Source organism: Zonotrichia leucophrys, chromosome 27 (assembly GCF_028769735.1).
Source record: "Zonotrichia leucophrys gambelii isolate GWCS_2022_RI chromosome 27, RI_Zleu_2.0, whole genome shotgun sequence".
Lineage (NCBI taxonomy): Eukaryota > Metazoa > Chordata > Aves > Passeriformes > Passerellidae > Zonotrichia > Zonotrichia leucophrys.
This window is the reverse complement of record NC_088196.1, coordinates 2,261,708-2,272,881: the sequence shown is the minus strand read 5'-3', so window position 1 is coordinate 2,272,881 and position 11,174 is coordinate 2,261,708. Positions and strand designations below refer to the sequence as shown.

Genomic DNA, 11,174 nt, shown 5'->3' with positions numbered 1-11,174 from the left:
TGAGGAAAAGGTGGACCTCCTTAAACTTGATGTCATAGTCCTCAGCCCTCATGAGTTTAATGCAGCAAAACCAAACCCTCCCTGCACCCTTAACTCCATCCACCTGTAAAAATTGAGGAGGCAGAGAGGGAGGCAGGACTCCCTAATCCTGGTATCACTTCACTCCACTCTCCAGACAAGGGGTTTGACTCAGCAAAGCCAACCCTCCTTCACTTCCCGTCACCCCAAGCTCTGCCCACTTGTAAAGACAAAATTCATTTATCAGGAGGCAGAGTACACAGTAATATTATCTCTGCAACAGAACTGCTTAAGTTACAAGGGAAAATTTTCAATTGTCCCAAAGAAAATGGAACAGAGAAGGTTTTTAAAATTTCACTGATGGGGGGTGTCTTGGTTTAAGATAATTTAAAGAGCTGGGCAATCTAAAATGAGTAATCTTCCCTTAATTCCAACCAACCCCTTTCCACCAATAAAGAACAAAATATGAGTAGATATAAGTGAAAAAACCAGCAGTTTACTAACGAACAGAACAGGCAAATATTAACATTAAATTACTGCTCTATACAAAATTACTGAACCTCAAAAACCCATGGGAACCAAGAGAGACATGAAATTCCAGAAATATCCTTCCCAAGGTGTCTGCATGGTTTGAGGGGCAAGGGGAAGATGGCATCACACCCTTTCCTTTCAATATGGCAGGTGACAATGTGGTCCTGGGAAAAAAGGGACAAATAATGGTAAATGGCAAATACCCAGAAAGGCAAGAACCTGTAGAGCAGTTCTAGTGGCTGATGAAGACCTGCCAGCTCACTGGGGTCTGCACTGCTGCCGCTTCCTCCTGCCATTCATGGGGCTCTCCTGGTGCTGCTGCTGTGCTCTGCGCTCTGCCTGTGGTGGAACGGAAAGGACAGGTCTGTCCACAGCAGCATAGGGTGGTGTGACCCCAGGAACTTGCTCACTTTTTCATTGCTGGAAAGTTTTAGAGGATCATTTCAAAAAAGTTGCTAATTGGGAAATGTAGTCTTTACAAGTGGCTACAGTCGTAAATCCAAAGTAACTGCCTTCAAAGCCAAGATCCCACCTTCACCAAAAGGTGAAGAAATAGAGAAAAGAAGGTGAAGAAAAGAAAAATTTGCCATGAAAGAGAAAGAGTCTCTGTTTCCACATTCTTCTTTCTTGGAGTGGGGGCTAATCCATCTTGACCAGCTTGCTGGAGCATGGCTGTCTGTGGCGACAGGCAGCTCCTGTGTGATTCACCTCCAGAGAGCTCAAAACTGCTACCTGTAGTCTCTCTGAGACCATGGAACACAAACAAAAAGAGAACCCAAAAATGAAGAAGCCTTTCCCAAAGCAAGACCAAGAGCCCATCGAGACAGTAGCCCATGGGGGTGTTCGGTTCACAGGAATGGGGACTGCTCCTGCATAGCCTGAATATGGCAGATATTGATATCAGCTTGTGATTCACCTCAGCCTCACACATCTGGAAGGCAGCTGGGCCTTGCCAGAAGATGAAGAAGTGTATGGGTTGCATATCTCATCTGTCTTTGACCATCTGTGTGAACCACAGACCTGTAGACCGTATGATGGAAGGGAGGAGAACGCAGATGTCAAGTTGTGGGCTGTCCCCAGAACTTGGTTTCCCATCTCTATTGCTGCGACCCTTCAAAGCCAGGGTTTCCCTGAAAGCCATTCTCTGTGGGGTAGCCAGGGAAGATTTTGACAGCTCCCAAAGAAAAGTCATGAAGTAAAATTCACTGCAGGGAGTCCCTTGTTTTCTCCAGCTTTTTCCTTGAGTTGACTGGAAGAGTTGCCATGGAAAGAAGGAGGATTTGGAGGCCATGGCTTGGTTGCAAAACAGCTTTATTAAGTCCAGAAAAGAAAAGGAGGTGCCTCAGAGAGAGCACGTGGAAGATCAGTAGGATGCAGTAGACTTCCTGCAGTGTGTCCATCTGCTCACTCTAAAGAGGGAGGAAGAGAAAGGGCAACAAGTTCTCCCATGTTGGTCTGGGGACACACAGATGGCAAAATAAAGAGATGGAGAGGAAAGAGGAGAAGAAAGGCACAGCGGCTTGAAACTCTAATTACAATGTCCCAAAGCTCTATCTTCAGCCCAGAACTGGGTTCTGAGGTCTTGGATGTTCATGCCCAAGGATGTTGCCAGCAGATTTAGCAGGGACGGCATCTGCTGCCACCATAGCAGTTGGTGATGCAGGAGAGGTCAAGGCCCCCAGAGCTGATGGGCACTCCGCCACAGCTGAGGATGTTGCCAACAGCAGCAGAGGTGGAGGATCCCACGGCGGTGTTCTGTGGGGAGGAGCTGAGGATGGGCCCAGGCAGGGTCACCAGCACAGCAGGCGGCTCAATGACAACGTGGGAGCTCTGGCACTGCCTGACACAGCACTCATTGCAGCTGCTGGCCAGCGGGCAGGGCCCACAGGGCTGGCAGCAAGGGTCACAGGGCTTGCAGCAGGACATGGCTGGGGCTCACAGGTGCACCTAGGATGGAAGGAAGGGAGAAGCACAGACTGAGGACAAAGGAGGACCAGCGCTACCACCAAACACCCTGCACAATGTGGGCACCTTCTGGCCCCCATTGCAGTGCCCAGCTCAAAGCCCAGGAGCACCTGAGCCAAGTCCCAGCCTCTCTCTCTCTGCACAAGACCTTCTCTCCTGCCCTCTTCCCTCTGCCCTCTCCCAGCCCTGCACTATGACAGCCCCTCTAAGCTGAGACCTCCAACCAGGCAAGAGCTGCTCTGGAAGCAGCAGCAGGAGGAGGATTAGAAGAGGTTTCCCACTCACCTGTTTCCTGAAGAGGAGGAGGTGAGAGAAGTGGATAAGAGAGCTGAGATTTGGGCTGCCTTTTATAGCAGTCCTGGCCTGCCTCAGGCGCAGAGGCAACTTTGTGGAAGTGGTTATTTTGTGACCAGCTCATGGTAAATGCTAACCATCCAAGCTAATAATGGGGCTGTGTACTTGTTTCCTGCATTGCTGCCTTTTCATTTCCTGGCTTCTGCCATATGGCTTCCTATATGAAGGTCTCCTTCTGTAATTGCTATTATGAGATGGTCAGTGATTTCCGGGGCAGAAAATGGCAGAACGCTCTGATCAAGGGCTGGTGGCATCCCTTGTGGTCAGGTGATGTTCACTTGGGTCATTTCTGATTGGATTCTTTATTGCAAATTTTCAGGAAATGGGCATCACTGTTGTGCTTCTTGCTCACATGCCTAATAACTGCAACATGAGGGGTCATGACAGAGCTTTTGATGTTCTTTCCATCTTCTACTCTGCTCCTTCTTACCTCCTGCTCTTTATGTGTCCACAGGCCAGTGCAGTGGGGATGTGTTGCCCTCTCTCCCTCAGCATGAATCAGATGGACACCCTGCAGGAGCTCCACTGCATCTTAGTGGCTGTTCCTGGTTCCTTCTGTGAGCCACCTCCTCTTCTTCCTTAGATTCATCAATGCTCCACATCCAAACCCGGACTTCCAAGTCGTCCTTTGTTCTGTGGAAACACTTCCAGTCTGCTCAGTGAAAAAGGTAGAGAAGCTGGGGATGCTATGGAACAAGTTCTATTTCTTCAAGAAGTTTTTGCAGCAGTGGGAGAAGACATTGGAAAATTCTTTTGACCTTAACAGTAAGGATATGATCCCTATATTATTGGTTAATGCTTAGTTTTGTAGCAGGCAGTGCTTAGTACAAATACTGGAGATTTATGTGGCCTAATGCTTCCTCATTTACTTGTACCGGTGATTAATATGGATTGGCCAATACCTAGTTTTGAGTACAAGGTTTGTGTGTCAGAGTGAAGAATGATGGAGTGGTACTTTATGACCTGACCACATGTTTGGGATACTCTCTACAAGAAAAGATTCATCAGAAGATCTGGAACCATATCCAGACAAACTGATGGAAATATTTAACCTATGTTCATGTATTCAAAAAAGGGATGAATATGCATTAGTTTTTGGAATACAACCTGCTCTGTTAGGTTAGTGGACATGCTTAGAGGAGACATCCCCATACATCCAGCTCTATAATAAAGTAATGTCAGCTTTCTGACACAGGAAGTCGGTTGGAGAGGTTATTTCCCAGTTTTTGGTGACAGCGGGGCTTTGAGCAGCTCGATGGAAGGTGTCCCTGCCCATGGCAGCAGGGTGGGACAAGATTGTCTAACCTAAACCCTTTGATGACTCTGTCATCAAAGACAGGGCTGTCTTTGGCAGGCTCTGTCTTCACCAGGGTCCATCTTCCTTTGTCTGTCTTGCAGTCCCCTTTGAGCATGGGTTTGGTCAAAGGCTTCCATTGGGAAGGCATTGATGGACAGATTACATCTATCCATACATGGCAGAAATGTGAATTAACAGTGAAGCCCTAAGTCTTCTGCACAAACTCAGCCTAAAGTCATTTACCACAGCATATCCTGAGTATGGCTGATTCCAGTTCTAACTTCTGAAATATCTCAGCACTGCATTTTAGGACAGAGATGGGCACTGCATGAGCTGAGGGCCCCTATGAGATTGAGATGTGATCCTCGTCTGCCTGTGCTGCTGTGTGCGGGCTGTGGACCCTAGAGTGGCTAATGGAGAGGAGAAGAAAGTAGGGATGATGTTATGGGCTGTTTCCACACATTGCTGTTTCCCAGCTGTTGGGAGGAAAAGGTTGAAACTGAAAGACTCAGAGCAGGGTGATAGATTTGCACAAAGTGACCTTGTAGGTGGGGAGGCTGAGAACATGCATGTGGGAAACTTCACATTTTATATTTACTGCTGATTATCCTGTGTCTCTTTTGAGAGATAATATAAAAGCTACCAGGACCTTGAGAGGCATCTGTCACAGACAGTCTTGAACCTCCTGCTGGGAGAATGAGAGATCCAAAAACTCAAAGGACACAAAAGCACATCATTGTGATAAACTGCATGTGCGAGAGGCCCCTTGACATACTGGGACAGGCAGTGACACGCCAGGATTGAACTGACCCTAATGGTGGCACTGTTCCTCTCTTATGTGTCTCTGCAGCCTGGCAGTGCCTTGGAACCTGTGAGTTAACGAGATAATGAAATAAATCTACTCTTTGCATTTCAGCTGTGGTTTGGTGATTTGAGTGTATCAATTCACATGCCAACCCACTGCTGGTACCCTTTGGAGCCTCGCTGTTCCTGATGGCCATTGACTGTGCAGTACCCAAGTATGTTTTCCTCAGCTCCAAGATAAAAGGGCACAAAGTAAAATCAACTGCAGGAACTCCCACCCTCTGCTTCTCCACTTTTTGTCCTGAGCAAACTGGAGGAGTTGCCATGGAAAGAAAGACAACTTGGAGGAAAAGGCTTGGATGCAAAACAACTTTATTGAGTTGAAAGAAGAAAAGGGGGTGGCTTACAGAGAGCAACAGCAGCAGCCACTAAGGAGCAGAGGAGTTTCTGCAGGGTGTCCACCACCCTGTCCTAATGAGAGAGGGAGGACAACACATCTCCTCTAGGCTGATTTGGGAAGATATGGGGAGCAAAGGAAAGTAAGAGAAGAATAAAAGAAAGGAAAAATGCCACAATGCCACAAAGCTGTAAAGAAAATATCCCAAAGCTCTAGGCCCTGACCAGAGCCAGGTTCGGAGATTTGGAAGATTCTTTCCCTAGGAGGTTGCCGGCAGATTTAGCAGGGACGGCATCTGCTGCCACCATAGCAGTTGGTGATGCAGGAGATGTCAAAGCCCCCAGAGCTGATGGGCACTCCGCCACAGCTGAGGATGTTGCCAACAGCAGCAGAGGTGGAGGATCCCACGGCGGTGTTCTGTGGGGAGGAGCTGAGGATGGGCCCAGGCAGGGTCACCAGCACAGCAGGCGGCTCAATGACAACGTGGGAGCTCTGGCACTGCCTGACACAGCACTCATTGCAGCTGCTGGCCAGCGGGCAGGGCCCACAGGGCTGGCAGCAAGGGTCACAGGGCTTGCAGCAGGACATGGCTCGGGCTCACAGGTGCACCTGGCACAGAGGGCAGGGAGAAGCACAAAGTGATAACACATGAGAAGCAGCACTACACCCAAACACCCTGCAGCCAAGGCACCTCCTGGCCTACACTGCAGTGCCAAGCTCAAAGCTCAGGAGCCTCCTCAGCCAAGTCCCAGCCTCTCTCTGCCTGCACAAGAACTTCTTTCCACTGCCCTCTGCCAGCAGAAGCCGCTCCCTCTCAGCTGAGACCTCCAGCCAGGCAAGAGCTGCTCTTGAAGCAGTAGCAGGCAGAGAGGAGGTTTCCCACTCACCTGATTCCTGAAGAGGAGGAGGAGGAGGTGAGAGAAGTGGATGTGAAAGCAGAGACTTGGGCTGCCTTTTATAGCAGTCCTGACCTGCCTTGGGCCCTGAGGCACCTTAGTGGAAGTAATAATTTTCTGACCAGCTCATGTCAAATGTGCACCATCCCAGCTAATGGTAGGGATTCTGTCCTGATTTCCTGTTCTGCCGCCTTTTCATTTCCCGGCTAATTCTCTGAGTTTCCTACATGAAGGGTCATTTCTCTAAATGCTGGGATGAGAGATTCAAGAGTTTCTTTGGCCAAACCAATGCTGGGTGTATTTGGAATGCTCACAGCATCACTTGGCAGCATCCTCTGTGGACAAATATGTTCACCTGTGTCATTCCTTTGGGTTTGGTTTTTTCCAAGTTGTCAGGAAATGGGCGTCAGTCTCGTGCCTCTTGTCAACATGCCCAAGGACTGCCATGTGAGGGCTCATGACACATCATTTTCTGTTGCTTTTCCCATCTCTCCATGATGGTCGCTCTCTGTTGCACAGAGGTCTGCATCTGCTGCGAGGGTTGGTCCCCAGTTGCTACACAAAAAGTGCTCAGAGAAAAATTTTGTTGCCTCACTTGACTCATGGTCTTTCTGTGCAATCTCTGTGGGTCCTCTGGAAATATTGTGAGTTGTCTGGGGCCTGATCCTTGTTATGGACACCTGAGTAATTTTCTGCCACACATGTCCCCAGTATCTCATCTGCTCAGTTCCCAGAACTGCACATCTTTTCTGTCTGTTCCTGAGTCTTTGCTGACTCTCTGAAACCCTAGAGATCTTTGCATTATTCCATGCTGGTGTGTTTTAGGTGTGTTTGAGCACACATGGATCATTCTGTGCTTGGGTGACCCTCCTGAGGGCATGTACAGGTCAGAGCAGCAGGACTCTTCCCTGCAGTGTTCATGATCTCAGATAGAAACGTTTCCTTTGCCATCAGGACTGGCACTTCATATGGAATCTACAGCTGAATGGGCATGGCTCCCAGCTGTCAGAGAACTAGCACTGAAATCAACTTTGACCTCCTGCACTCTCCATTTCTTCTTTTCTGGAGAGGGAGAAACATCAAGGCAGTCTGCCCACTTCCACAGTTTGTTATCATTCAGTGGATCCCCTTCTGGTGGAATGCTGCTGGTGGCCAGGATGCGACAAAGGCTCTTTCTGTCCAGGCCAATGTCAGATGCATTTCTACATCTCAGCATCCTGGTGCTGACTGAGCATGGCTGAGACCCCCCAGGAAATTGTTCTTGGACCAAAGGAACCCCTATTCAGATGTTGCTCTGCTGTGAGATATAGGACAGTTGTATCTACCCACATAGGATAGCTGAGTTCTGCTGTCTTCCCTTTAGAGGCTCTTGAGGGTTAGAATCTTTTTGTTTGATGCTTTTTCCTCCAGGAATTTTGCGCCATGATTTGCTAGGAAAGATTAAGGTCTAGGTACTTGAGAATGACAAAGAAGTGGCCAAGCTCATGGGAGGAGGACATCTGGCTGCACATCTCTTATCTGTGGGTTTCTCCTGGAGACCAGAGATGTCGAGATATTTGGAGTGAGAAAATGGGTTTGGGCGCAGAGCCTGGCTCTCTTTCTCTCTCCACTTTTAGCACGGAAAGGGACCACAGCGCTGTGGGGAGAATTTGTCACCACTGCGGGTTTCCGTGTCCTGCTACCTTTATCTACTGCGAGTGGAGCTCTGCTCGTAAAAGCAGCCATTGCCCTGGGACCTCGTTAACACTCTACATCACTATAAAAGGTTCTTTTCACCACATGTTCTGGTGCTCGGAATCTCCGCCCCTCCTTTCCTTACACTGCTTGGAGCCAGGCTTCCACTGCTATCCCCCTGCTGATTCTTTGTCGCTACTCTGGGTATTGCTGCACAGTAGCCCCCTGCCTGTTGAGACATCCCGCAGATCATGCTACAGCTGCAGAGCTTAAACAAGTTCCATCCCCGAACCAGGGATTTTTGCTCATTCCTGCCATTCCGGCTTGAAGATCCCGAGAGTCCAGCTGGGGCACTGGATCGCCTGCTCCTCGGGATTTGTAAATCCAAGCATTTCTTCCATCCCTTCCCGTCTTCAGCAACCTGCCATTACCGCATGGCCCCTGAACTCACACCACAGCGCCCTCTGCTGCCATGGGGGAATCATCGCATGTGCCCTGCCCGGCCAGGAGCCAGCAGCGCCCCTGCTGGCTGTGCCCAAAGGTGCAGTCCCCTCAGCGCTGTGTGTCTGGGCAGCAGCTGGGCCCTGCTGAGTGATGAGGGACTGTGTGAGGTTTGGATCTCATTGTGTTGCTCCCCACAAGCCCTAGGCCAGGCAGTGAAGGAAGCTTAGGAAGAGATGAGTTGTGGCCTGTCCCCAGTTCTTGATTTTTCCCATATACACTCCTTTGGAGCCAAAGTCTCCCTGATGGTCATTTGGCTACCATGTAGCCAGGGATGTTCATCATCAGCCTTACAGGAAAAGGGCACAAAATTAAATCCACTGCAGCGAGCCCCAAACATTGCATCCTCCATCTTTGTCCTGATCATATTGGAGGAGTTGCCCCAGAAAAATTGACGACTCAGAGACCAAGGTTTGAATGCAATACAGTTTTAATAAGTTGAAAGGAGAAAAGGAAATGGCTCACAGAGAGCACCAGGAGCAGCCACTAAGATGGGCTCTCATGTGGTGTTCTTTGCGCAGATCTGCAGAGGTAGGAAGGATGGCAGGTCCACACTAGACTGCCTGGGGTAGGGGGGGACAGAAATGAAGAAGAGAATAGACCAAGGAAGAGATGGTCCAAAGCTCAAAATACAATTTTCTGAAGCTTTATTTCCTGCCCAAAACCATGCTTTGAAGTCTTGGGTGTTCTTGCCGGAAGACATTGCCAGCAGGTTTAGCAGGGACGGCATCTGCTGCCACCATAGCAGTTGGTGATGCAGGAGATGTCAAAGCCCCCAGAGCTGATGGGCACTCCGCCACAGCTGAGGATGTTGCCAACAGCAGCAGAGGTGGAGGATCCCACGGCGGTGTTCTGTGGGGAGGAGCTGAGGATGGGCCCAGGCAGGGTCACCAGCACAGCAGGCGGCTCAATGACAACGTGGGAGCTCTGGCACTGCCTGACACAGCACTCATTGCAGCTGCTGGCCAGCGGGCAGGGCCCACAGGGCTGGCAGCAAGGGTCACAGGGCTTGCAGCAGGACATGGCTCGGGCTCACAGGTGCACCTGGCACAGAGGGCAGGGAGAGGGACAAAGTGAGGACACGTGACAAGCAGCACTACACCCAAACACCCTGCAGCCAAGGCACCTCCTGGCCCCCATTGCAGTGCCCAGCTCAAAGTCCAGGAGCCACCTGAGCCAAGTCCCAGCCTCTCTCTGCCTGCACAAGACCTTCTCTCCCCTGCCTTTTCCCAGCAAAAGCAGCTTCCAGGCTTGCACCAGCCTCTGTCAGCTGAAACCCACAGGTCTTAGGCAAGAGCTGCTCTTGAAGCGGCAGCTGGAGGAGGAAGAAGAGAAGAGGCTTTCCACTCACCTGATTCCTGAAGAGGAGGAGGTGAGAGAAGTGGATGAGAGAGCAGAGACTTGGGCTGCCTTTTATAGCAGTCCTGACCTGCCTCAGGCCCACGGGCACCTTAGTGGAAGCCACAATTTTCTGACCAGTACATGTCAAATGTGAACAATCCCAGTTAATGGTAGGGATTCTGTCCTGATTTCCTGTACTACTGCCTTTTCATTTCCCGGGTAATTCTCTGAGCTTTCCTATGTGAATGGTCATTGCTCTAAATTCTGGGATGAGAGATTCAAGGATTTCCTGGGCAAAACCAATGCTGGGTGTATTTGGAATGCTCACACCACCACTTGGCAGCATCCTCTGTGGAAAAATATGTTTACCTGTGTCATTCCTGTGGGTTTGGTTTTTTCCAAGATGTCAGAAAATGGGCATCAGTCTCGTGCTTCTTGCCCACATGCCCAAGGACTGCCATGTGAGGCATCATGACACATAATTTCTTACTGCTTTTCCCATCTCTACATGATTGTCGCTCACCGTTGCACACAGGTTGGCATCTGCTGGGAGGGTTGGACCCTGCTGCTACTCTAACACTGCTCAGAGAAAAATTGTATTGGCCTCCTTTGGCTCATGATATTTCTGTGCCCTCTCTGTGGGTCCTCTGGAAATACCAGGAGTTGTCTTGGGCCTGATCCTTGTCAAGGATACCTGAGTAATTTTCTGGCACACATGTCCCCAGTATCTTGTCAGCAGAGTTCCCAGAACTGCACATCTTTTCTGTTCCTTCCTCAGTCTTTGCTGACTCTTTTGGACCATGCAGATCTTTGCATTATTCCATGCTGGTGTGTTTGAGCACACAGGTAGCATTCTGTGCTTGGATGGCCCTCCTGAGCGCATGTGCAGATCGGAGCAGTAGGATTCTTCCCTGAAGTGTTCATGATCTCAGAGAAAAACATGTTTCCTTTGCCATCACAATGGCACCTTCTATGCAATTTACAGCTAAATGGTCATGGCTTCAAGCTGGCAGAGAACTAGCGCTGAAATCAGCTGTTGCCTCCTGCACTCTCCATTTCGTTTTTTATGGAGGGAGAAATACCAAGGCAGCCTGCCCACTTCAACACTTTGTTATCATTCAGTGGATTCTCTTCTGGTGGAACATTGGTGGTCTCCAGAGTGGGAAATAGGCTCCTCCTGTCCAGAGCAATGCTGACTGAGTAGGGCTGAGACCCCCCCAGGAAATGGTTCTTGGGCCAAATGTACTCACAATGATGTTTTGGTCTGCTGGGAGATATAGGACAATTGGATCTACCTACATAGCATAGCTGAGTGCTGTTCCCTCCCCTTTAGTGGCCGTTGATGGTTATAATCTTTTTGTGTGATTCTTCTTCCTCAAGGAATTTTGTCCCCTAA

At 49.5% G+C, this 11,174-nt stretch overlaps 3 pseudogenes; all 3 read right to left on the bottom strand.

Moving 5' to 3' along the window:
• Window positions 1-2,166: 2,166 nt before the first annotated feature.
• On the bottom strand, window positions 2,167-2,932 carry LOC135458516 (feather keratin Cos2-2-like; annotated as a pseudogene).
• A 2,713-nt stretch (window positions 2,933-5,645) lies between these two features.
• Window positions 5,646-6,866, bottom strand: LOC135458303 (feather keratin Cos2-2-like; annotated as a pseudogene).
• Window positions 6,867-9,151: 2,285 nt separating this feature from the next.
• Window positions 9,152-9,927, bottom strand: LOC135458491 (feather keratin Cos2-2-like; annotated as a pseudogene).
• Between the last annotated feature and the right edge of the window lie 1,247 nt (window positions 9,928-11,174).